Source organism: Eretmochelys imbricata, chromosome 25 (genome assembly GCF_965152235.1).
Source record: "Eretmochelys imbricata isolate rEreImb1 chromosome 25, rEreImb1.hap1, whole genome shotgun sequence".
Classification (NCBI taxonomy): Eukaryota; Metazoa; Chordata; order Testudines; family Cheloniidae; genus Eretmochelys; species Eretmochelys imbricata.
In genome coordinates, this window is record NC_135596.1 from 337168 (window position 1) to 360530 (window position 23363).

General features: G+C 54.4%; 1 protein-coding gene across 1 annotated transcript in view; it reads left to right on the forward strand.

Moving 5' to 3' along the window:
* LOC144280209 (zinc finger protein RFP-like) overlaps positions 1-23363 on the forward strand; it is a 149652-nt gene that overhangs the window by 51137 nt on the left and 75152 nt on the right.

Genomic DNA, 23363 nt, shown 5'->3' on the forward strand with positions numbered 1-23363 from the left:
CACAGACCCTTTGTTTCTCTCCCTCCTCCCAGCTTTTGAAAGTATCTTGTCTCCTCATTGGTCATTTTGGTCAGGTGCCAGCGAGGTTACCTTTAGCTTCTTAACCCTTTACAGGTGAGAGGAGCTTTCCCCTGGCCAGGAGGGATTTCAAAGGGGTTTACCCTTCCCTTTATATTTATGACAGGCCCACACTTTCCTTGGCTTTCTTCTTGTTGCCAACATACCTGAAGAAACCCTTCTTGTTACTCTTGACAACTCTTGGTAGCTGCAGTTCCAGGTGCGATTTGGCCCTCCTGATTTCATTCTTACATGCCCGAGCAATATTTTTATACTCTTCCCTGGTCATATGTCCAACCTTCCACTTCTTGTAAGCTTCTTTTTTATGTTTAAGATCCGCTAGGATTTCACCGTTAAGCCAAGCTGGTCGCCTGCCATATTTACTATTCTTTCGACACATCGGGATGGTTTGTCCCTGTAACCTCAACAGGGATTCCTTGAAATACAGCCAGCTCTCCTGGACTCCTTTCCCCTTCATGTTAGTCCCCCAGGGGATCCTACCCATCTGTTCCCTGAGGGAGTCAAAGTCTGCTTTCCTGAAGTCCAAGGTCCGTATCCTGCTGCTTACCTTTCTTCCCTGTGTCAGGATCCTGAACTCAACCATCTCATGGTCACTGCCTCCCAGATTCCCATCCACTTTTGCTTCCCCTACTAATTCTTCCCGGTTTGTGAGCAGCAGGTCAAGAAAAGCTCCCCCCTAATTGGCTCGTCTAGCACTTGCACCAGGAAATTGTCCCCTACATTTTCCAAAAACTTCCTGGATTGTCTATGCACCGCTGTATTGCTCTCCCAGCAGATATCAGGAAAATTAAAGTCACCCATGAGAACCAGGGCGTGTGATCTAGTAGCTTCTGCGAGCTGCCAGAAGAAAGCCTCATCCACCTCATCCCCCTGGTCCGGTGGTCTATAGCAGACTCCCACCACTACATCACTCTTGTTGCTCACGCTTCTAAACTTAATCCAGAGACACTCAGGTTTTTCTGCAGTTTCGTATCGGAGCTCTGAGCAGTCATACTGCTCCCTTACATACAGTGACTAACCAATTTATTTGAGCATGAGCTTTCATGAGCTACAGCTCACTTCATCGGATGCATACCGTGGAAACTGCAGGACATTATATACACACAGAGACCATGAAACAATACCTCCTCGTCCCCGGGGCGGGGGAGGGGGGGGTTGAGAAAGCCTGGATTTTTGCTGGAAATGGCCAACCTTGATTACCATGCACGTTGTAGGGAGAGTGGTCACTTTGGATAACCTATTACCAGCAGGAGAGTGAGTTTGTGTGTGTGGTTTTTGGAGGGGGGTGAGGGAGTGAGAGAACCTGGATTTGTGCAGGAAATGGCCCACCTTGATTATCATACACATTGTGAAGAGAGTGGTCACTTTGGATGGGCTATTACCAGCAGGAGAGTGAGTTTGGGTGGGGGGGGGGCGGAGGGTGAGAAAACCTGGATTTGTGCTGGAAATGGCTCAACTTGATGATCACTTTAGATAAGCTATTACCAGCAGGACAGTAGGGTGGGAGGAGGTATTGTTTCATGGTCTCTGTGTGTATATAATGTCTTCTGCAGTTTCCACGGTATGCATCCGATGAAGGGAGCTGTAGCTCAGGAAAGCTCATGCTCAAAAAATTGGTTAGTCTCTAAGGTGCCACAAGTACTCCTTTTCTTTTTGCGAATACAGACTAACACGGCTGTTACTCTGAAACCTGTCATTATGCAGATTAAAAGGTGTCTCTCCCCCCACCCCCACCCCCCATCAACTTAAACATCACCCTGGTGGCGGAACATTGTTCTCCCGCTGGAGTTACGAGCAGAGCGAGCCCGCCCGCCCCAGCCAGGCCAATGCAGGGTCAGACACCATCTCCCCTTCACCCGGAGAGCTCCCCGCCACACGGCCTATTCGCGGCTCCTGCTCGCAGCCCCCGAGGGGCGAGCGCAGCTGTCGGGTTGCTCGGGTGTGAGCTTCTCTCATGAAGGCTCCTGCAAAGACCCCAGCTACCCTGTCCCCCAGGAGCCTGCCCCCCCCCCCAGCCGCCGAGCATGGGACCCCAGAGGTTGGAGGGGCCGGGGCAGGAGGCCAAGCGATGCGCGCCGCGCTCTGGGCCAGGCTCCTCGGGAAGGGAGAAGTGACGTCTGCACACGGGGTTGATTTGTCCCCCGAAGGGAGGATTTCCCAGAGAACAGGAGCCCTTTCTGAAAGGCAGGACGTCTCGCCGACTTGGGAGCAATTCTGGGTTTTTTGCTGGGTTTTCTGGCACGTCTAAAAGCTACTGTTCATTTCCTGGAACCCCCACCCCCCAGTCTCCCCTTAACCCAACACCTAGCTTTGGGGGAAACAAAAATATTCGATCTCAATTTGTGGCCGAAGAATGGACACACAATTAAACAGCGGCTGCAGTACACATCGTACGTCATTCACAGACACTGCGGGGCCCTGCAGCCTGCCAGGCTGTAAAAATAATCACAGGGCTGCTATGACACTGGGATCTTGAGAATAACCCCCTGTCTCCACCCTAACCCCAGTCCCTCCATTGCAGAGCAGGGGTGGGAGTCAGGTTCCCAGGGCACTGCTCTGGAGGAAGATCACAGCTTACCTCCTCCAGGGACTCCATGGCTGCAGCAGCCTTTGCAAGGCAGGTCCCTGCTCCATCTCCCCCTCTCTGTGCATTAGCTGAGGGGGGAGCCCCAACTCCCCCCTTCACACAAATCATGTCTTCCCCCATGGCTCGGGCAAGGGAAAGCGCGCGAAAAAGCCAGCCGCGAGGAGAACGAAACTACACAGCACGGGGGAGATCATACACAATTATTAGCATATTGCTTCTGATTGGACAAGGGGCAGGAGCCCCGGAGGGGGAGGAGGGTCCACTTGCTCTGGCCCAGGGCCCCAGGAAACCCTTGTCCGCCTCTGCTCGTCTCGCTATTGGCCTAGTTTTACCAGGGGCTGCCTGAAAGCACTGGTGACGTCAGTGCAAACCAACATTCCAGACAGTGACGTCTTCATCTTGCTCTATGGAGTGTACACCGACATGTACATTTCCAGCTGATTTCTTTTATAATTATATGGTAACAAGGAGAGAGTCAGCAATTTTTCCATAATAGTGGCTGTGTGACACTTTTGTATTTTTATGTCCGGCTTTGTAAGCGAATGGTTTTTAAGTGAGGTGTAACTTGGGGTCTGTAAATCAGACTCCTGAAAGGGGTACAGCAGTATGGAAAAGTTGAGAGCCACTGCAATCCTTGGGCGAGCAGGGGCAGAGACTGGTGGGACGGGGGGAGAAGGGGCAAAGAAGGGCCTCTCTGCCCCGGGCACAGACTGGGGGAGGGTTGGAACTGTGGCAGAGTGGGAATTTTCTGTACTATTTTGTATGAATACTATGTGCCTCAGTTTCCCCTATGTGCTGCATGGTTAAGTAGGTGGTGGGAAAAGGTTGTTTATCCTTTGTAGAGACCCAGAGATACAGACGTGGCTGACGCCTAGATGCCTGGGCCCTGGGGCCCCATGCCCATGGAGACGCCCAGAAGACAATGGCCATTCCAATTGCCCAGACATTTGGCACCCAGCAACTAACAACCATGGATGGCCCACCCTCTGCAGGAAGCCAGTGGGATGGATCTAGCTGGAGAACAAAGGGCTGAGGAGGAAGGCCAGGGGACAAGGTTTGCCCAGGAAGAAAAACAAAGGGCTGAAGAGGAGCCACGTTGGGGGTTGTTCAGTGTGGAGCCACTGGAATCGGGGACGCTCTCCTGAACTGGAACAACAAAGTGGTCAAAGGCCTCTCGGTTGACGCGGATGGACCATGCCGGAACTCTCTGTTCGAACCAAGGACTCTCTACGCTGTGTTCCAGACAGCTAATAAACCCTCCTGCTTTTACAACAGTGGCTGAGAGCCACATCAGTTTAAGGAAGTTGGGGGTACATTGCTCCCTTTGGGGGTACAAGTCTCCCTGATGTAAGGCGACTGTTGTCCACTTCCTAAAACTCAGTGGGGGTGTTTGGGTTAGCTAGCTCCCAGTACCAAAAGGAAGGGGAAGGGTCAATGGGAAATCAGGACCTTGAGACTGCCAGTCCCCAGGAACAATGGGGAGAGGCCAATGCGCCAGGTCAGCCTGATTGACAGGGCGGGCAGGCTAATCAGGGAGTCAGGAGGCCAGGGGGGTCCCATCCTCTGTGTGAGCCAGAATTGCCTAGGTCAGAGAGAGAGGGGCCGAGCTAAGGAGAAAGCAGGGGTTCAAGCTGAGCTGGGGAACAAGGTCGTGCCAGCCAGGGGGGCCAGAAAAGCAGCCCAGGGAGCACATCAGTGCTGGGAACAGAGCCAAGAAGCAGCCAGCCACAAACCCAAGGGAACAAAGTTTCCATGGAAAATTGTGGAATGTAACTATCACTTGCCATTCATTCTCAACTCTGCCACACGCTTCTCTCCGGAATGGGGCCTCGGAGAGACAGCCCCATAGACATCTGGGGGCAGGGAGAGACCCAGGGGTGCAGGGAAAATGGGGGTAGGATGGAGGGAGCTGGAGAAAAGTAAAGATACATGGGGGAGGTGTTATGTGTTGGGACAGGGACTGACCAACCCTCAGTACATGCTGGGGGGGTGCCTGGGTGCCATTTCAGATGGGGGGCAACTTTAATAGGTACTACTTAGGCATCTGAAAAATCTAGGGTTTTTTTTGCAGATAACTTGGAAATTAGCTGACAGGAGCACTGTATCTAATTCCTATGTAACTGTAACCCTTCTGCACGTCAGAGTTAGCAGCAACAAGGGCCAGGTTGAGTATCTAGGGGTTTCAATAATGCAATACAAAACCAGCTCGAGCCCCCACCCAGAGACCTGGGAGAATTACAAACCACCCCCGGGTGCCTCCAAGAGGCAATACTTCCCCTCTCGCAAGCACAGAGTCTGAACGTAGCAAAAGCCTTTTAATAAAGGAGGGAAACAATGTGGCATTATGCTGGGGAAACACCACCCACGGGATTCATAACACAACCCATGAGCAAAAGACCCACCCCCAAGTAAATCTGGCAGGGTCCTTTTCCCCTCAGGGTCTTGAGCCGGTGAGAAATGTGCAACCCACACCGGGCTCGCTGGGGGAGCTCCAGGACACTGGGGGGCAGGGGCTGGAACCCCCCCCCCTCCAGAGGCCCCCCCCCGCCGGAACCCCGACTCATGGGCTGGGCATCGCCGTTTGGCGACCGCTCCCCCTAAGGGGCCCCCTCCCCCTCTTCGAGCTGGGGGGGGCCTCTCTCCCCCCTCTCCCCTCCCCTTCCCCCTCTCCGGGCTGGGGGGGGTCCCCCGTCCCTTCCCCCTCTCCTCTGTCCCTCGCCTCTAATTCCCAGGTTTCTGATGCTTGAGTTTTGCTGATGCCCACGTTCTGGAAGGGAAGGAGCTGTCCCTGCCCGGCAAGCCGGACCTCTGCCTGCATGAAGTCTCTGCTGTTTAACTGAGTTCAGATTCCTGCCCCTGGTTGGAGCTGAATTCACACTGCTGCGGGGTGGCGGGGGGGGGACAGTCTCTCAGAGCCCCACAAGTCTTGTCCATCCCAGCGGCCTTTCAACCCTCTGGCTCTCTGTCTGTGCATGCTCAGTGTAGTCCAGGGGTCCTCAAACTGGGGATTGTGAGGTTATTATGTGGGGGTCATGAGCTGTCAGCCTCCACCCCCAAACCCTGCTTCATCCCCAGTCATTATAACAGTGTTAAATATATTAAAGTTGTTTTTAATTTATAACAGGGGGTTGCATTCAGAGGCTTGCTGTGTGGAAGGGGTAACCAGGACAAAAGTTTGAGAACCACTGAAATGGTTCAATTAATTTTTTTTTTTCGGAAAAATTGGGTGTTTGATTCAAGGCAACCTATTGTGGAAAGTGTCGGCTTTAATAAAAAGCATTCACTGTCTTCTTGGAAAATTCAAAAACCAAAAATTGTTCTGTTTTCAGTCATTCTGGACTAATTTTTTTCTGATTCTGGTAGAAGATTTTCGCAGGGTTGGCCATTTTTGTCAGAAGTTTTTCTTGTTCTAGCCCTCCTGGAGGGGGACAAAAGCTTGAAAAGGTGACCCCTAAAGGCTCCACCACCAGGAGATCAAGAACAGAACCCAAAGTTGTTTTCAAAATCTCATCTTGTTTAAGCCAATCTGATGGTTTTGGGGAGCTCTGACTTGTGATTTTTGGTCACTGGGGGTTGGCCACATGGGCTAGAACCAGCTTGGCCAGGATCCAGATGTTAACCCCGGTGTAGAGGGCCCTGGCAGTGGCCCAAACCCAGCAGCTGTGGGGGACAGGAGAGAGATTTGATGTGTTCCCTGAGGTTCAAATTAGCAAGAGAAGCGGCCGGGGAGACGCATTCTAAACTGGGGGATCAGTGACATTCAGGGTGAGGCAACATTGAAAATACTCAGCAGTGTTACAGTTACTTTGCTCTGACACTCTCAGCCCTGGTGGAGCAGAGCCCCCGGCCCTTCCCTGAACACACCCACAGCTACTCCTGCAATGGGGGTCCAGAGCTAGGAGCGGAGCAGGGGGACCCCTGGGCACCAACTCCTCACTGCACTCTCCTCTCCCTGTTCTCTCTCTCTCTTTCCAGATCCAGCCAGCTGGAGCGGGGTGGAAGCTCCTCCCGCCCCACAGGGACCCCTTGCTGCAGCTGTCATGAGTAAGTGTTGGGGAGCGAACCCCTCTGCCAGGCCGGGATCTCGGTGTCTGGGGTGGGGGGATTTCCTGGGGGGTGTCTCTGTTCTGCGCTCTCACAGCCCCGCTTTCCTCTCTCTGTTAAATCTCCTGGGGTGGGATCCAGCTTCCACCCCTCCTCTGACCTGCCTGTGCCCCTCTCCTCTCTCTGCCAGGCCCCTGCCTTCGCTTGGAGCTCTCACCGGGGAGGGGGTGCTGCTGCTGACTCTGCTCTGAGCTCTGCCTGAGGATGGGGGAGATGCACTCGGCCCCTGGAGGGGTCAGGAACCGAAGGTAGAGAGCATCTTGCAGGGGTTCCTGTTTCAAACGGATCGCTGCACCCAGGGCCTGCTGCACTGGGAGAGCCATTGAGGGCCTGATTCTGGGAGCTGCCTCCTCTGAGAATTGGCCCAGAGACGCCTGGGAACTAGTTCATGGTTTGAGATTGTCTAGCTCGGCATTTGTCCAACTGGGAGTCCTGACCCAAAAGGGGGTTGCAAGGCTTTGGAGGGGGGAGGGGGGGTCAAGAGATCACAAAAATATTCTCAGGGGAGGGGGGCAGGAGGGGAAGAGGGCTACAACAGCTGCCCCTCTCCAGCTGCCCAGCTCTGAGGGCAGTGCCCCGCCCGTAGCAGCCCAGAAGTAAGGGTGGCAATACCATGCGTATGTTTCTATGAGTCCGTACAGTAACTTGCTATGACTGTTTGGGTGTTGGGGGTTGTCATAGCCTTTCAAAGTGGGGCCAGCAAAACCAAAAATTTGAGAAGCCCGGGTCTAGCTTATTCTGATACCTGTTGCTCCCAGCCTTCCCCCAGCTGGTTTTATAAAGCTGGTGAGGCTCTTCCTCCTCATCTAGTGTCCGATGATAGTAAAGCAAGAGGGAAAAAAGTGATCCAGGCAACTACAGACCCATTCATCTAAGCAAAAAGAAAAGGAGGACTTGTGGCACCTTAGAGACTAACCAATTTAATTGAGCATGAGCTTTCGTGAGCTACAGCTCACTTCATCGGATGCATACCGTGGAAACTGCAGAAGACATCATATACACACAGAGACCATGAAACAATACCTCCTCCCACCCCACTGTCCTGCTGGTAAAATACAGTGAGGAGATTTATATACACACAGAATGTGAAAAAATGGGTGTTATCATACACACTCACTTCAAATGAGCTATTACCATCAGGAGAGTGGAGGAGGGGAAAGAAAACCTTTTGTAGTGATAATCAAGGTGGGCCATTCCACTCTCACAAATCTTGGGAGACAGGCCAGTCCTTGACTACAGACAGCCCTCCAACCTGAAGCAAATACTCACCAGCAACCACACACCACACAACAGAACCACTAACCCAGGAACCTATCCTTGCAACAAAGCCCGTTGCCAACTGTGTCCACATATCTATTCAGGGGACACCATCATAGGGCCTAATCACATCAGCCACACTATCAGAGGCTCGTTCACCTGCACATCTACCAATGTGATATATGCCATCATGTGCCAGCAATGCCCCCTGCCATGTACATTGGCCAAACCGGACAGTCTCTACGTAAAAGAATAAATGGACACAAATCAGATGTCAAGAATTATAACGTTCATAAACCAGTCGGAGAACACTTCAATCTCTCTGGTCACTCGATCTCTGACCTAAAAGTTGCTATATTACAACAAAATGACTTCAAAAACAGACTCCAACGAGAGACTGCTGAATTGGAGTTAATTTGCAAACTGCATACAATTAATTTAGGCTTGAATAAAGACTGGGAATGGATGAGTCATTAGACAAAGTAAAACTATTTCCCCATGTTTATTCCCCCACCCCCACCCCCCACTGTTCCTCAGACGTTCTTGTTAACTGCTGGAAATAGCCCACCTTGATTATCACTACAAAAGGATTTCTTCCCCACCCCCACCCCCCCAATGGTAATAGCTCATCTGAAGTGAGTGTGTATGATAATACCCATTGTTTCACGTTCTGTGCGTATATAAATCTCCTCACTGTATTTTCCACTGAATGCATCCGATGAAGTGAAGTGAAGTGCATCCAACTATACTCTTAGCCCAGCAGAAGAATCTGTCCTATCTCGGGGCCTCTCCTTCTGCCCCTGCACTTATTCCCTTCACCTGGGGACAGGTTCAGTTGAGCTACTAACCCTTTCATGGCTATCTCACCCTGGGACAGCCTGAAACTGGAAACCTGTGCTCGAACAGTAACTGTTTGCTAGGAAAGGAGCTGAAGACACAATGGAAGAGGAAATCCTTGGACTGGATTGAAATTATTCCAAAGGAAAGTGAATGAGAGAAAATGTCCAGCCTTACCCTCCTAGCGAAAGAAAAGAATTAAGGTCAGAAAGGACCATTCTGTCCATCTTCTGTGTAACACAGGCCCTAAAACATCACCGAGCGCTTCCTCCAGAAAACCTACGACATGGGACTGAGCCAGAGCACGTCTTCTGGAAAGACATCTCCATGCATTAGAGCCAGCTGGTCAGAAACAATCTTTCTTCTGCAGTGACGTGAAGTTAAAGGACATGGAGACGAAGAAAACCTCGACTCGGGTTGTTGCTGGAGCTGAAGCAGAGAGGCCAGGACAAACACGGCTAGGGCCCAGGACTGACTATCAGCAGATCTGCCATTTTCTATTGCTGGCTTTTTGACCATGAGTGAATCTCTTTGCTTCTCTGTGCCTCAGTTTCCACGACTATAAAATAAAGCTAATCTAGGTTCTGTTTTTTTCTCTCCTCTTTTTCAAGGCGGGACACTTAGATACATTTGGGGCTTGTCTACGCTACTGGTCTAGAATGTATTTGTAAGCTGATGACCCCCACATGTTGTTCAGAAGCTATGGATGACACAAGCTCCTAAGGTTGTTCTGTGCTTAGCCCCTGTGGCACAGCTGGGCTGGGCGGTCTTTTCTCACTGTGCTGTGTGGAGCAGGTTCTGGGCACTGGGGATATGAAGAGGATCTCAAGGACTAATTCTTGAAAATAAATATCAATGAACTGCAACCTAAATAAAAAATCACTGCTGCTAACATTGGTGGGTGATAAAATAGTAGCAGAGTGGTAACTAATGATGAGGACAGGGCAGTGACACAGAGCAATTGGATCCCTTGAGAAGCTGGACCCATTCAAAGAAAACAAGTTTGAAAATAACCAAAGGAAGGGTCCTATAGCTAGCAACAAAGCATGCAGGCCACACCTACAGAGTGGGGAAGTGTATCCAGGAAAGCACTGACTGTGAAGAGGATTTCGGGGCCATGCTGGGCAAGCCATTCAACATGAGCACCCAGGGTGATGCTGTGGTGAACAGGGCTAAAGCCGTCATTAGATGTATGAAAAGAGCAGTGAGGCGCAGAGCGAGGTGACACACCATGCGGAAGACTGATCATGGAATACTGCATCCAGTTTTGGCTTCCACCTTTGAAAAAAGATTTTGTAATATTGGAGATGGGGCAGGAAAAAGCAATGAAACCTTTCGAGGGCAGGAGAAATGCCTGCGAATGAGCTATTGAAAGAGCTCAGCCTGTTTAGATGATAAAAAAGATCGGGAGGTGACGTCATTGAAGTGTTGAAGTGACTTCATGGAGAGAAAATATGGGGTATTAAAGGGCTCATTAATCTAGCAGAGAAAAGCATAACAAGACCCAGTAGCTGGAAACTCAAAAGAGACCAATTCGTATTCGAAAGAGGGCACACATATTCAACCGTGAGGATGAATCACCAAAGGAACAAACTAGAAAGGGAAGTGGTGGGAATTCCCCACCTCTTGATGTCTTCTAATGAAGACTAGATGGCTTTCTGGAACGTGTGTAGTCAAAAACTAGCTCCTATGCTCTACAGAAAGCATGTGATATGCAGGGGGTCAGATGACATGCTCTAATTTTCTCTTCTGTCCATAAAGTCTGCTCATTTATGAAAAACTGAGAATAGCATGGGGAGAAGCCTCTGATGTTTTACTGTGTGGTCGGTGTCATCCCCACAAGGAAGAGTCATTGCGTGGGGTGATCCAGGGGAAGCGGCTGAAACATCCAATGTGGCTGGACAGGGGCAGGACATCAGCACTGCAGGGGAGGGGTGGGTGTGGCAGTGACATCACAAGGGCCTTTGGCAGGACCTCAGCCTATTGGACAAAGGTGGTGGGGAGGTGATGATCTCACAGAGAGATCTTGACATCAGCCAGGCAGGACAGGGATGCAGGACAGGGGCAACCTCGGAGATCCCTGTGGCTTTGCTTCAGCACGTCTCCTTCTCGAGGTCTCTCCTGGAGGACTGAGAGAGCATTCACTTGCACGTACGTGAGCGCAAGGAGGACCCTCTTCGGAGTTTGCTCCTTTTCTTTTTGTGGCTTTGCTCGAAAACAGACATCCCTGTATAGAAGGTAAGAGCCTCGGAGAGGTTTGGAACCTGTTCAGTCTGATCCATCAGGTGCCGGCTGATTTTTAGGAAAGGAAAACACTAGATTGTGGGGGCAGCATTTTATTTCCGACCTCGGACTTTGTCCCTTAGAATTACTGGGGACATTGGGGTTTCTCCTTTTTGTTTTCCCTTTTCCTCTGTCCCTCCTACCTTTCTCTTCTTGCTTCCTTTTTCCTTTTTCTCTGCTCTCCTCCCATCACCAGGAGCTCTGTGGGTGGCACGGGGGCCGGGGGGGCTTGTGGGAGGCCCTCACAGAGAGGTGAGACTGGACTAGTGCTCCGAGAGTGATCCCCTCGGTGGTGACCAGGGCCATTCTTTGGGCTATTTGATGTGAACACTGAGCCTCCCACCCCTCAAAGTCCCAACCTTGATTGGCTGAGGAGGGGGCTATTGACAGGAAGGAAACTCTGGTCTTTGTTGTTCTCTTTTATGACCAAGCAAATAAGTCACAACCAGTTAGATGTTTGACCAATGTGGACGCTGCTCTCCATTCATTGTCTCAGAGCAGTTCATGATCCTCTCGAACGTTCCAATTCTTCTGAAATAATTGCTGAATAATTACTATGAACAATTGTTGGTCTGTAGCTTATTTGAGAGCAACTCTGCTACTGACTGGCTGCATCAGCTAAGACAAGTCACTGCTCCTTTCTCAGCCTTCGTTTCTCCTTCTGTCAAGTACGAATAACAATCCTCTCCCACCTACCTCGCCATGGGCGGATGCTGGGGATCCACTGAAGATTGTCACTCAGAGCAGTGCAGACTAGGGGGTGTCCTATCACACTGAGCCATAGCAGATTATGACCTAATATTCGATTGGATTTGTCTTTTATTGTTTTGAAATTGTGAAGAGCAGCAACTACTTAGCTCAGACTGAAGCATCTCATCTAATTTTCTCGAGCACAGTGTCTCCCCTTTGTGTACGATGAGACAGTTTAATGCACTATGATAAACAGGAGATGCTCTTCTTTTGCAAACAAATATTTTTGCAAAGAATTTTCATCCTACTTGTTACGATTTCAGGAAACAAAGTGGTTTCATCTGAATGGATTTTCTGACAGAAAACGGTTTCCATGCAAATGTTCACACCTTACTTCCTGGGCTTTATCCCTGCCTCCGGGGGGTTGTTGTCTGTTAGTTAGAACAGGAGTTAGGACTGTTGTCTTCTCTTTCTGGCTCCGTCCCCGTTTTGCTGTGTGACACCTTGGGTAGGTCCAACGGGAACAGGGTCAATTCTCTAACTCCAGGCAGCAGGGAGCCTGGGTGAGATAAGGGATGTTAAGGCCGTCTGCGAAGGAGAAAGGGATGTTTCCAGGTGTTGAATGTCAAGACTTCTAAACTTTGCTAAAATGGCTAGTCTCGAGAAACAAGAACTAGTTGGGGGCAAACTTTAACCATTGTCTTTTTTAAAGCCCATTCAGGGATGTGAGTCCCAGAGAGCCATAGAGAGGGGGAGCAACTTGCCCAAAGTCCCACAGATCAATAGGCAGCAATGGAAGCAGGAGTGACCCTCCCTCTCAAAGGCAGGGGGACCAGCCATTAGGGCCTGGTTGCAATTGCCAGCTGTGGGAGGGGGTGTGCGGCAGTGGTTAGTGAAGGGGTCCACCCATGGCTCTGACACTCGGTGTGACCTTGAGCCGGTAGCTGAGGCCCGTTTGCCTAGAGTAGGGTTGGGGTCTCATCGCTCCAGCCCAGCGGGGTTGGGAGACTCCAGGAAGGTGTGTAAAGTGCTGAGATGTCAGGATCCTGGAGACGCTGTCATCTCAGCACGAGGGCAGTTCTCTGCACCCTCCTGCTGCTGGCTGAGTTTCTCCGTCCCTTGGCAATAAGACAGACTCTTGTTTTCACAGCCAGTAGATCGCCCTCGTGTCATCACCCTGCCTGCTGGCTGGGCAGGGTAACTCCTGAGGTCACCACCCTCTCCAGCCTGCCTTGGGCTTGGAGAGTGAGGAGGAGGGCGAGGGATGTCTGCTGATCCTGAACATCCACCATCCATCATACCATCACTGAGAGCAAGTGAGTGGCATTCGAGTTCCTCCGTGTCTTCCCCTGTCTGTCTGGGGAGAGGCAGAAACAGTGGGAGAGACTATCTCCAAAGGGGGATTTCATTTGCAAACAACCCCCAAGAGCCCCTCACTCTTAGGCCAGGCAGGGGCTTCTCCAGAGCCGTCTCCAGTGTGTTTGGAAAGGTTCCAGCAATGGGGCTCCCAGCCCTTCCCTTGTGGGACACTGTTCCCCAGGCTGAGAGTCTCCCTGTGAGCTGCTGAGCCTGGAAATCAATGGGGAACGAGGAGGGCCCTGGTCTTCCTGTGCCTAGGGTCTCTGTGACTTTGACATGGGGAATGGTTTCGCAGGAGAAGTCCGGGCTCCTGGCTTCTGTTCCTTCTCTAGCCTGGGCGGGAGAGTGGCCTGGGATGACAGGAGGGAGCTGCTTGTCCAGAGGAACCGATGGTCTTTGGGACTGACCCCATTGCTGGAAAAGGATGAAACTTCCTGGCTATTGCAGCAGCAGGGATTACGAGGGGGAACGTTGGGAGCAGATCATGCAATGAACTCCTGCCCGTGTGTGTAGATGGCACTCCCTGCACTCCTGTGGGGCAGAGGGGGCGGCTGTGGTTGGAGGAGGGAGGAGGAGGGACAGACAAGGGCCAGGAGTGAAAGGCTGCCTTGAGCCCAGACTCACCCCTGCTCCCCGCTCGGTTCCAGGGTGGCCAGGCTCCTGCGGATGTTGCGGAGGAAGGCTCTGCAGGTGGCCCCAGAGCCTGAGGGAAGCAGCTGCCGTCTTCCCAAGGGGCAGAGCAAGCCCTGCGTCCCCGCTGGCGGGGAAGCAGCTCCCGTCCAGGCCAGACAGCGGAAGTGCCCGGCCTTCTGGAAAAGGACCCCGGCTCCCGGCGCAGGCGTCGAGCTGGGAGAGGCCCCGACCAGGCCCCAGTGGAGCTGGCCCAGGCTGCGGTTTGGCAGACAGGACCCAGCCCAGGAGGGGCGCCGGGCAGGGTGGCTCTGGGGCTTGTTGTGTGGGCAGCAGCGGCCCCAGGAGCCCAGCCCTCCTTCCCATCAGGAGGCCTCACCCTGCCCGGTCTCTGAGGCCCTTCCAGCCCCTGCCGGCCAGGAGGGGGAAGGTCCCTGTCCCAGCACCGGCAGCTCAGCCTGGGACAGCGGCAGCACCTGGGCCTCTGGCAGCAGCCAGGCTGACGGGCGCCACTGCTTTGTTCCAGGTGAGGAGCCAGGCTGGGCTCCTGGAGGGCTGAGGACGGGATGTGAACACCCTGGGCCCAGACGCTCTCCCAGGGATATGGGGGAGGGTCCCCATCCCAGGTGTCTGGCCTGAGCCACGGGAACCCCACGGACAGCAGCAGCCGTCACACAGCTGCCCCTTCCGCACGGGGACCTGGGGGTGGGGGCGTGAAGAGCTGCTGCCAGTTGGTCCTTGCTGCTCCGGGCGGGGGGAACAGGCACCTCCCCGGAGTCCTGGGCAGGGGAGGGGGGCTCTGCTCTGGGCTTCAGCAGCTGTTGGGGGCTGAAGGCATCCCTGAGAGAGAGGTTTGGGGTCCCATCTGCCCTGGGTGCCTGAGGTGGGAAGGGGGGTCTTGAAACCTGCTCTGCCCACCACGCCCCTGTCCTTCCCTCCCTGGTGCAGGGACCCCCCTGGATTCGGAGCAGGAGGAAGGGGTGGACGTGGCCAAAGATGAAGCTGCTCTCAAGGTCATCCGAGAGCAGCTCCAGTGCAGAGATAAGGTACAAATGTTCCCCACCTGGGCTGGAACCAAGATTGCCCTGTCCCTTCCCAGCATCCCCACCCCCTGCCGAGGGTCTTGTCCCTCATGATCCACCACCCCTAATGCGGCCCTTTTACATCCATGATGTGGGATGCCCAGATGGGGGTGTTTGTCCCACAACAGTCGAGGTCGTCTCCCCCCCACAGGCACTGTCCAAGTTCCTGATCCTGCTTGGGTAGGAGTGGTGGGGGATTTGGACAATAGGCGGGTCCCCACAATCTCCCATTGAGCCCTGAGCCCTGGAGCTGGTTTGGGTGGGGCAGGAAGGTCCCTCGCTAACAGGTTCTCTCTCGCTATACCCCACTCCTGGTGGGTCCAGGATGAGGGGCAGCAGCTCCTGTTCCTTCAGGCCATCTACCCCGCATGTCTGGCTGCACGGGAGAGAGGGGAGAACATGCTGGAGCCGTGCTGCTGCAAGGCGGCTGTGGTGAAGAGGATCGTGGTGAGTGAGACACGCCATACGGCAGCTGGCGAGATGAGAGAGCAATGGGATTGGCAGGGGTATGGCCAGGCTAATGGGTGGGGGCTGGGTACTGTTGGAGGGGGCAGCAGAGGACAGGGATTGCTGTCACTGAAGACTTGGGAGAAGAGAAGGGAGAAATTCTGAGATTGGTGGGTAGTGGGCAGGGGGGGAATTGTGGGGCTGGAGGGCAGCTGAGAGTGGGGGACAAGGAATCACATGGTCTCAGATCGGTCATCGGGATGGGGCTGAATGGGGGAAGTTTTGACAGGGAGGAGGAGAGAAGGGGATTGGGAGTGAGCTGGGCAGGAATCCAGGAAGGGGGACAAGTCAGTTGGGCAGGAAGGAATCGGAGGAGCAGGAGGTTGTGGGGGATCCTGCTGGCCATGTGGGGCACTGGCTGTGTCATCTCCTCACTGGGAGGTGTCAGTGGGGCCTGAATCTTACACGTTCCTTTGTCTCCTTCGCGTCTCACAGGAGCTCATCGAGGAGCTTCCCGATGACTCGTCACCCAGCGCCGTCCTCGCCCACTCCCTGGCTGCAGTGGGCAACCTCTGGTACCGAGATAGCCCCACCCCCCCACCCCGCCGGCTCCCCTCACCCCAGTGCTGCTCAGGCCCAAGGCTGGGAGTCACCGTCACTGTCCCTCCCAGGTCACCTCCCAAGAGTGGCGCCTCTGGCAGAGATGGTGGGGTGGGTAGGGTCACTCTCTCCTGGCAGGGCTCTTCTTTTCACTTCCATAACATGACAGGGGCCTTGGGGAGAGGCTCACTCTCGGGCTCAGATACAGGAGGGGTAGCAGGCTCCAGGGAACAGGAGCTATTCCTGTCCTACCACTGTCTGTCTGTGACGCCTTGGCCTTGTCATTCCCTAGCTAAGTGCCTCAGTTTCCATTCTCGCCAGCCTGTGCCTCTATCCGTGTGGCTTGGTGTCCGTGTTGGCGACAGTCCCACCCCCGTACTGCACAGTCTAATAGCAGCTCCTCTCTCTTGCCAGCACCATGAAACCTGCCCTGGAGCCAGCCCTAGAGACCCACCTCTTGCGAGCTGCCCTTCACTCCGTCTTCACCCTGGGCACGGAGAAGGACACCACCGACATCCAGGTACCTCCTCCTCCTCCTTCCTCTTACTTTTCCAGGGTGGTCCTTGGTCCCTGCTCCCTTGATTCGCTGGAGCTCCAGATTTAGGGATGGGGTAACAGAGTTGGAACAAGCTGCAGAGTTGGATTCTTCCCTCCAGCAGGGAAGAGATTACCCCTCCCTGGGGCATTTCTTTCTTTCTTTCTTTCTTTCTTTCTTTCTTTCTTTCTTTCTTTCTTTCTTTCTTTCTTTCATAAGCCATGTTTTATCCAGAAGCCCAGCTTCCATCCACAGGAACTTGGCTGTTTCATACTCTTCTGCCTACAAGGCCCTCTGCAGAGACCTGCTAAGCTCATGGATCAAAGGTCCAGGGGTCATCAATTCTTGCAAATTGCCTGCCGTGCGATGTGAAGGAGTGAGGCCAGGATATGTGTTTGGAGTCTCCCCAGTGCTTCCCAGAGACCCCTCTTCCCATCCTGTGGCACGTGTAGGCCCAGGTTCCCTAACTCTGACCCATGCTTTGCAGGCTCTGCACAAAGTCATCCCAGAGGTCCTGGATGCCATGCTGGGGAACCTGCTGGCAGAGTCCCCAGACACAGACAGGCTCCACTTCATCTTGGAGGTGAGCCCCATTTCACCTGAACTCTTTGGGGGACTGGTAAGGAGAGACTGGAAGATCCATTTTCTACTGTGTCCTCCAAGCTGGGTCCCCAGTGGGCCATCCTTGGTTGGGGAGGTCAGTGCAATGCAGTGTCAGGTCCTTCCTTCTTGAGGGACAGAGGAAAGAGCTGGGATTTCAAGCCAGAGCTCTGCCTGGTTCTGCTGAGCACTAACCACAGGGCTCCTGGCTGTGTTGGGGAGTGAGTGTCTGAAAACCCACCCTTCCCCCACCCCTCCAACACACACACCCCATGAGATTTGGGAGATGGTTCTCAGAGAAGAGGCACACGCTCCTTCCTAGAGAAACAGGAGGAGCCCAGGGAATCAGCCCTTCCCTCTGATCTGCTCTGAAATTCCTGGGGGGATTGTGTTCTCAGTCACTCCCTCCATCCCCCCAAGGATTTTCGTAGCAGGGAAGGGCCGAGGGTTCAGTCTCCTTTCTGGAGAACTGTTCAGGAATCAGGAGTTCTGGGAGGAGGGGACCAGCCCCAACCCCGAACGTTGTCCCAATCTAGAGAGAAGCTGACAAGTTGTGACCGGCAGGGTACAAGCTGCATCCTGGGGGAAAGAATCCCCTTCTAAAGCTCTGCCATCAAGGCCTCAGATATTCCCCCCTATGCAGAATGTCTCAGGCCCCTGGGGCTGGAGGTGTAGGGGTCTCATTTGCAAAGCAGGTGCACCTGGCCACTGAGTCTGACCTGCCTCCTTTCCCCACAGGATATCAACTTGTGGGTCGTGTCCAGGGTGTCGCAGGAGCGAGCCAGGGCTATCAGGAGCAGCACAGCCCTGCTGAGATACACAGTCTCCCTCCCTGAGTTTGATGTAAGTGATCTCCGACCCCAGCTTGCTTTCTCCAGGCGGAGGCGGGCTGGCTCCAGCGGGCTGCAGGATCTGCTGCTGCTGCCGGGGCTGTGGCTTAGGAGGGTTCTTCATGGGGAGGCAGAGTCAGAGCAGGGACTGAGCTCGGCTTGAGTCAAGTTCTTCTTGTCCTGGATCAGTGTTGTCCCTGGACATTTAAGGAGCCCATGCTCCACCCCTGCTTGGCATCCCAAAGCAGCTCCATGCTCCCTTGGCAGCAGAGCAAATGAAGGGTCGATCTCAAGCTCCTCTCCCCCAGCATCTCCTGCAGAGGAGCTAAGGAGAAGGAGCCCTCTGGCCCAGGGGAGCTGACAGGAAAATGCTGATGGAGTCCCCTCTCCTCTCCCTTCCATTAGATCTCAGCCGAGTTCCCTAGGATGGGTCACCATGTGGCCCAGCTGGCTCTATTTGTCAGCGATCCAGACAAGGACATCAGCCGGCAGGCCAGGGAGGGGACTTACCGGCTCTACCAACTGCTGCTCCAACAGAGGGGTAAGGAACCCAACTGGGACACAGAACCCAATAGGGGATTGAGAGTGACCACAAGTGGATAATGGGACCCCAGACCATTTCTCTCAGACTGACCCCAGCTGGAGGACAAGTCTCTCTCTGCCTCTGTTCTTCTCCACTCCACTGTGGAACCACCAATGGGATTGGAAGGACACAGAAACTGCAACCAGAATGAGGAGAAAAGTCTCTCTCTCTCTCTCTCTTCCAGGCCTGACCATACATGAGGCGGAAGATCTCTGGTGCTATGACTGGCACCAGGACAGAAGGCTCTTGGGCTACAGGAATACAGCCAGAGTGGGGGAGGTAAGGGCACTGTGCCAGGGCATGACACAGCTCAGGGAGTGTGGCTGGCTGGGTTCCCTGCAGTGGATGCCTCCTGGAGACAGGAAAAGAGCCCACTCCCTATTTCCAGCTCAGAATTCCTCATCCAGGAACCAGTGGGACGGGCTGGTGCTAAAGATCCCACATTGGAACCTCGCTAGTTGCCGTGATTTGAGTGTCTTACATGGCTGCATTGCTCCGTGGCATAAGGAAGATCCCTGGGTGGGTGAGTTAACATAGGATTATGGCTCTGGGTGTCTCTCTGCTCCTTGTCCCCCTGGCTGATCCCCAAGTGTCTGAGAGGAGAGCCCTGAGTCAGTCAGTCACGATTGCTTGATCAGACCCTTGTTTAATTCCCTGCACCCTGTAGAAGCAGAGAAAGGAGGTGGGCTTTGCCCAATTCCATTGGTGGTCAGGAAGCAGAATGCCCCAACCTGGGAACTGGGTAGGGGACATAGTGAGCTCCAGAGCCAATATGGACCACATGCGCCCCCCTCATGTCTCCAGCCCTGGCCAGGGAATGGCAGAGTATCTGGACCTCAGCCACTGTTCCAAAGAAGCACATTGTCACTGACCCAAGTTGCGGCTACTTGCTGCACAAGTAGAAAATCAAAGACACCCCCCCACCCCCATCTCACAACTGTGGTGAGAATATCCAATCCTTTGAACACACTGTAACACAGTGCCCCCAGCCTGGAGTGAAAGGTGAAATGGGTGATTGCCACAACATCACAGAGGAGGCCTTGGAGTGGCTCCTGGATCGACAAGGGCATCGACAGAACGCTGCTCCACAGACGCCCTGTGAGAGAGACTGTGTGAGCTTGTCCCGCCTCAAACAAGCTGAATTGCTGCCGCGGAAGAAACGTCTCCGAGGAGCGTATGGGATGGGGACTGGGCCATGAGTCTCCTTGTCCTTGTCAGGCTGCAGGTTGGATTCCCTGTGAAGAAACGAAGGAGATGCAGAGGCCGTTCCCAGCAACGAGAGAAATCACTAAGCTGGGGTGACAAGACCTTTGGTCTGTCAGCTCCAACCCCCTCGCCCCCCACAACACACACAGACTCCTCTAGCCGCTGAGGTGCAGGAGATCTCTCTGCTGGAAGCAACACAGGGTCCCCTGTCATCTCTGTGCCCTGCACAGCAGAGTGGGCCTGCTCACACACATTAGAGATCCATTTCCAGCCCATCCTGGCCCCTGCCAGAAATTGCCCTCCCGAAAGAGCCACTGGAGGCTTTGGTCCCTCAGCATCTGTGACCTTTTAATAAAGGGGCTTCCCTGAGCCCTGGGACCCTGAAAGCCTCCTGGGGAATGAAGTGCCTTGGCCACAGCAGCTCTCTTCCCCGCCCTTTGGGGCACTAGACGTCATTGTACCGCCAGGACTTGGAGGCTGGCTCTGGCCAATCTGCTCGAGTCCCGTGTCCTCTTGGTTTTAGGTCTTTGGAAAATTCTTCTCCATCGGTCAGAAAAGATCCTTCCTTCAGACAGCAGTGCTGGCTATCCACGACCCCGTGCTGCGTGTCAGCCAGGCTGGGCTGGTGCTCGTCTACTCCCTCCTGGGGGAAGCCCAGCAACTGATGGGGGTCACGGTAAGCAGCTGCAATCGACTCAGGAGCTTGGGGTGGGGGCCAGGGACTCATTCCCATCCTATTGCCTTTCGCTGGCCTGGTGGCAAGGAGCCTAGTGGGGATTTCTGGACTTCATGGACTTCTCTTCTTAGGATGTGATGCTCTGCTATCACTCCTGGAAAGGACAGGAGAGTCCCCTAAGAGCCCTCTGGGAACCTTTCCTGCCCCACAGAGCTGCCCCCATTTCCCCATAGCCTAGTGTCCATGTCACCTGAGCCACCATCGAGAGTTGCTCCCTTCCCCGGCAGCCTGGGAGGCCAAGGACTGACTGGTGATGGTGACCGAGCAGGAAGGGCTGAGGCACATGGGCGTGGGAAGCTGGTATTGTTGCTGGTAGGGCTGGACCCGCTTTCGAGAGATTGGGAGGATTCAGTCAGCAGGGGCTGCTGACCTGCCTCGTTCACCAGGGCTGCCATCCTGTGGCTTCAGCTTTTGTCACTGGGGTGACTTGGGGAAAGGTCTCAACCTCTCCCCATCCCACTTCACTGCTGCCAGAATCCCTCCTACCCCCCACCACCCTGCTAGAGCCCCCTCTCTGCCCTACCTGGGTGGGGATGGAGGTGGGGGTGGAGGAGAGGGTTCTACGAACTTGAGCGGTGTCCCCAGGTGGGTTGGAGGTGGAACAGCTGTCAGGGGCACTGATGGGGAGGTGGCAGGAGCTCACCCGACAAGGAGGGGGGTTGGCACTGGAGGTCACTAGAGAGGACAGCAAGCCTCCATCCTGCTGCAGGTACTGCTCTGTCTCACTGTAAATGCGGGGCTCGTGGAAGCGGAAATGGAGGCCCCTGGCACTCACAGAAATTCTCTCCCCTCTCTGTGGAGCCGGGTCCTTCCCTTGGCCCCCCAAATTCCTCCATCTCAGAGTCTGACATGAAGAGGAGCCTCGTCCCCCCGCCACGTCTTCTAGGCCCTGGGGTGTGTGACAGCCTCCCAGATGGCTGCAGTCAGAAGCTGAACCACCTCAGGGAGCAGTGGGGGCAGGTCCCTTGTCCGAGGAAACCAAGCAGCGGTAGTTCTCAAAGAGGCTCCTCTTCATGTCAGACTCTGAGAGCCCAAAGAAGAATAAAGGGCAGGAGATGAAGCTAGCCCTGAGCCTCTGTCCCATCCTCACCTCCTCAAATGTGGGGCTTCCTGAGCTTCAGTTGGGCAGACAGTCTGTAGCCCTGACACAAAGGTCTTTCTGCGCCATATGGGGCAGGAAGATCTCTGCCTGCGAGCACGGGGAATGGGATGGGGGTGAGATCAAGGAAAGAGGGGAGGGGTATGGGTGGGAGGGAAAGAGCTCCTGCCCCAGATAGAGGAATTTGGGAGGCCAAAGGAAGGACCCGGCTCCACAGAGAGGGCAGAGAATTTCTGTGTGTGCCAGGGGCCTCCATTTCCGCTTCCACTAGCCCCGCATTTACAGTGAGACAGAGCAGTACCTGCAGCAGGGAGCGGGACTTGCTGAACAGGGAGGGGAACCTTTAAGAGCATCAGACGAGCCACAGCCCTTGCAGCGCCTCGGGCATCTGGTGCAAGTGCCTGATGATGTGAAGCTGGCCCATGACCTTGGCTGTGACATCCTCGTGCTGCAGGGGAACGAGAACATGTCAGAGACGGAGACACTCCCCAGGAATCAGGGAGAATTAAGGGCACCTGGAACCAGCACCATCATTTCCACCCAGCAGCTGCTCATGTCTGAGTGGTGGATTCACCCTCCTGACCCCCAGGATGGAGGCTTGCTGTCCTCTCTAGTGACCTCCAGTGCCAACCCCCCTCCTTGTCGGGTGAGCTCCTGCCACCTCCCCATCAGTGCCCCTGACAGCTGTTCCACCTCCAACCCACCTGGGGACACCGCTCAAGTTCGTAGAACCCTCTCCTCCACCCCCACCTCCATCCCCACCCAGGTAGGGCAGAGAGGGGGCTCTAGCAGGGTGGTGGGGGGTAGGAGGGATTCTGGCAGCAGTGAAGTGGGATGGGGAGAGGTTGAGACCTTTCCCCAAGTCACCCCAGTGACAAAAGCTGAAGCCACAGGATGGCAGCCCTGGTGAACGAGGCAGGTCAGCAGCCCCTGCTGACTGAATCCTCCCAATCTCTCGAAAGCGGGTCCAGCCCTACCAGCAACAATACCAGCTTCCCACGCCCATGTGCCTCAGCCCTTCCTGTTCGGTCACCATCACCAGTCAGTCCTTGGCCTCCCAGGCTGCCGGGGAAGGGAGCAACTCTCGATGGTGGCTCAGGTGACATGGACACTAGGCTATGGGGAAATGGGGGCAGCTCTGTGGGGCAGGAAAGGTTCCCAGAGGGCTCTTAGGGGACTCTCCTGTCCTTTCCAGGAGTGATAGCAGAGCACCACATCCTAAGAAGAGAAGTCCATGAAGTCCAGAAGTCCCCACTAGGCTCCTTACCACCAGGCCAGTGAATGGCGATAGGATGGGAATGAGTCCCTGGCCCCCACCCCAAGCTCCTGAGTCGATTGCAGCTGCTTACCGTGACCCCCATCAGTTGCTGGGCTTCCCCCAGGAGGGAGTAGACGAGCACCAGCCCAGCCTGGCTGACACGCAGCACGGGGTCGTGGATAGCCAGCACTGCTGTCTGAAGGAAGGATCTTTTCTGACCGATGGAGAAGAATTTTCCAAAGACCTAAAACCAAGAGGACACGGGACTCGAGCAGATTGGCCAGAGCCAGCCTCCAAGTCCTGGCGGTACAATGGCGTCTAGTGCCCCAAAGGGCGGGGAAGAGAGCTGCTGTGGCCAAGGCACTTCATTCCCCAGGAGGCTTTCAGGGTCCCAGGGCTCAGGGAAGCCCCTTTATTAAAAGGTCACAGATGCTGAGGGACCAAAGCCTCCAGTGGCTCTTTCGGGAGGGCAATTTCTGGCAGGGGCCAGGATGGGCTGGAAATGGATCTCTAATGTGTGTGAGCAGGCCCACTCTGCTGTGCAGGGCACAGAGATGACAGG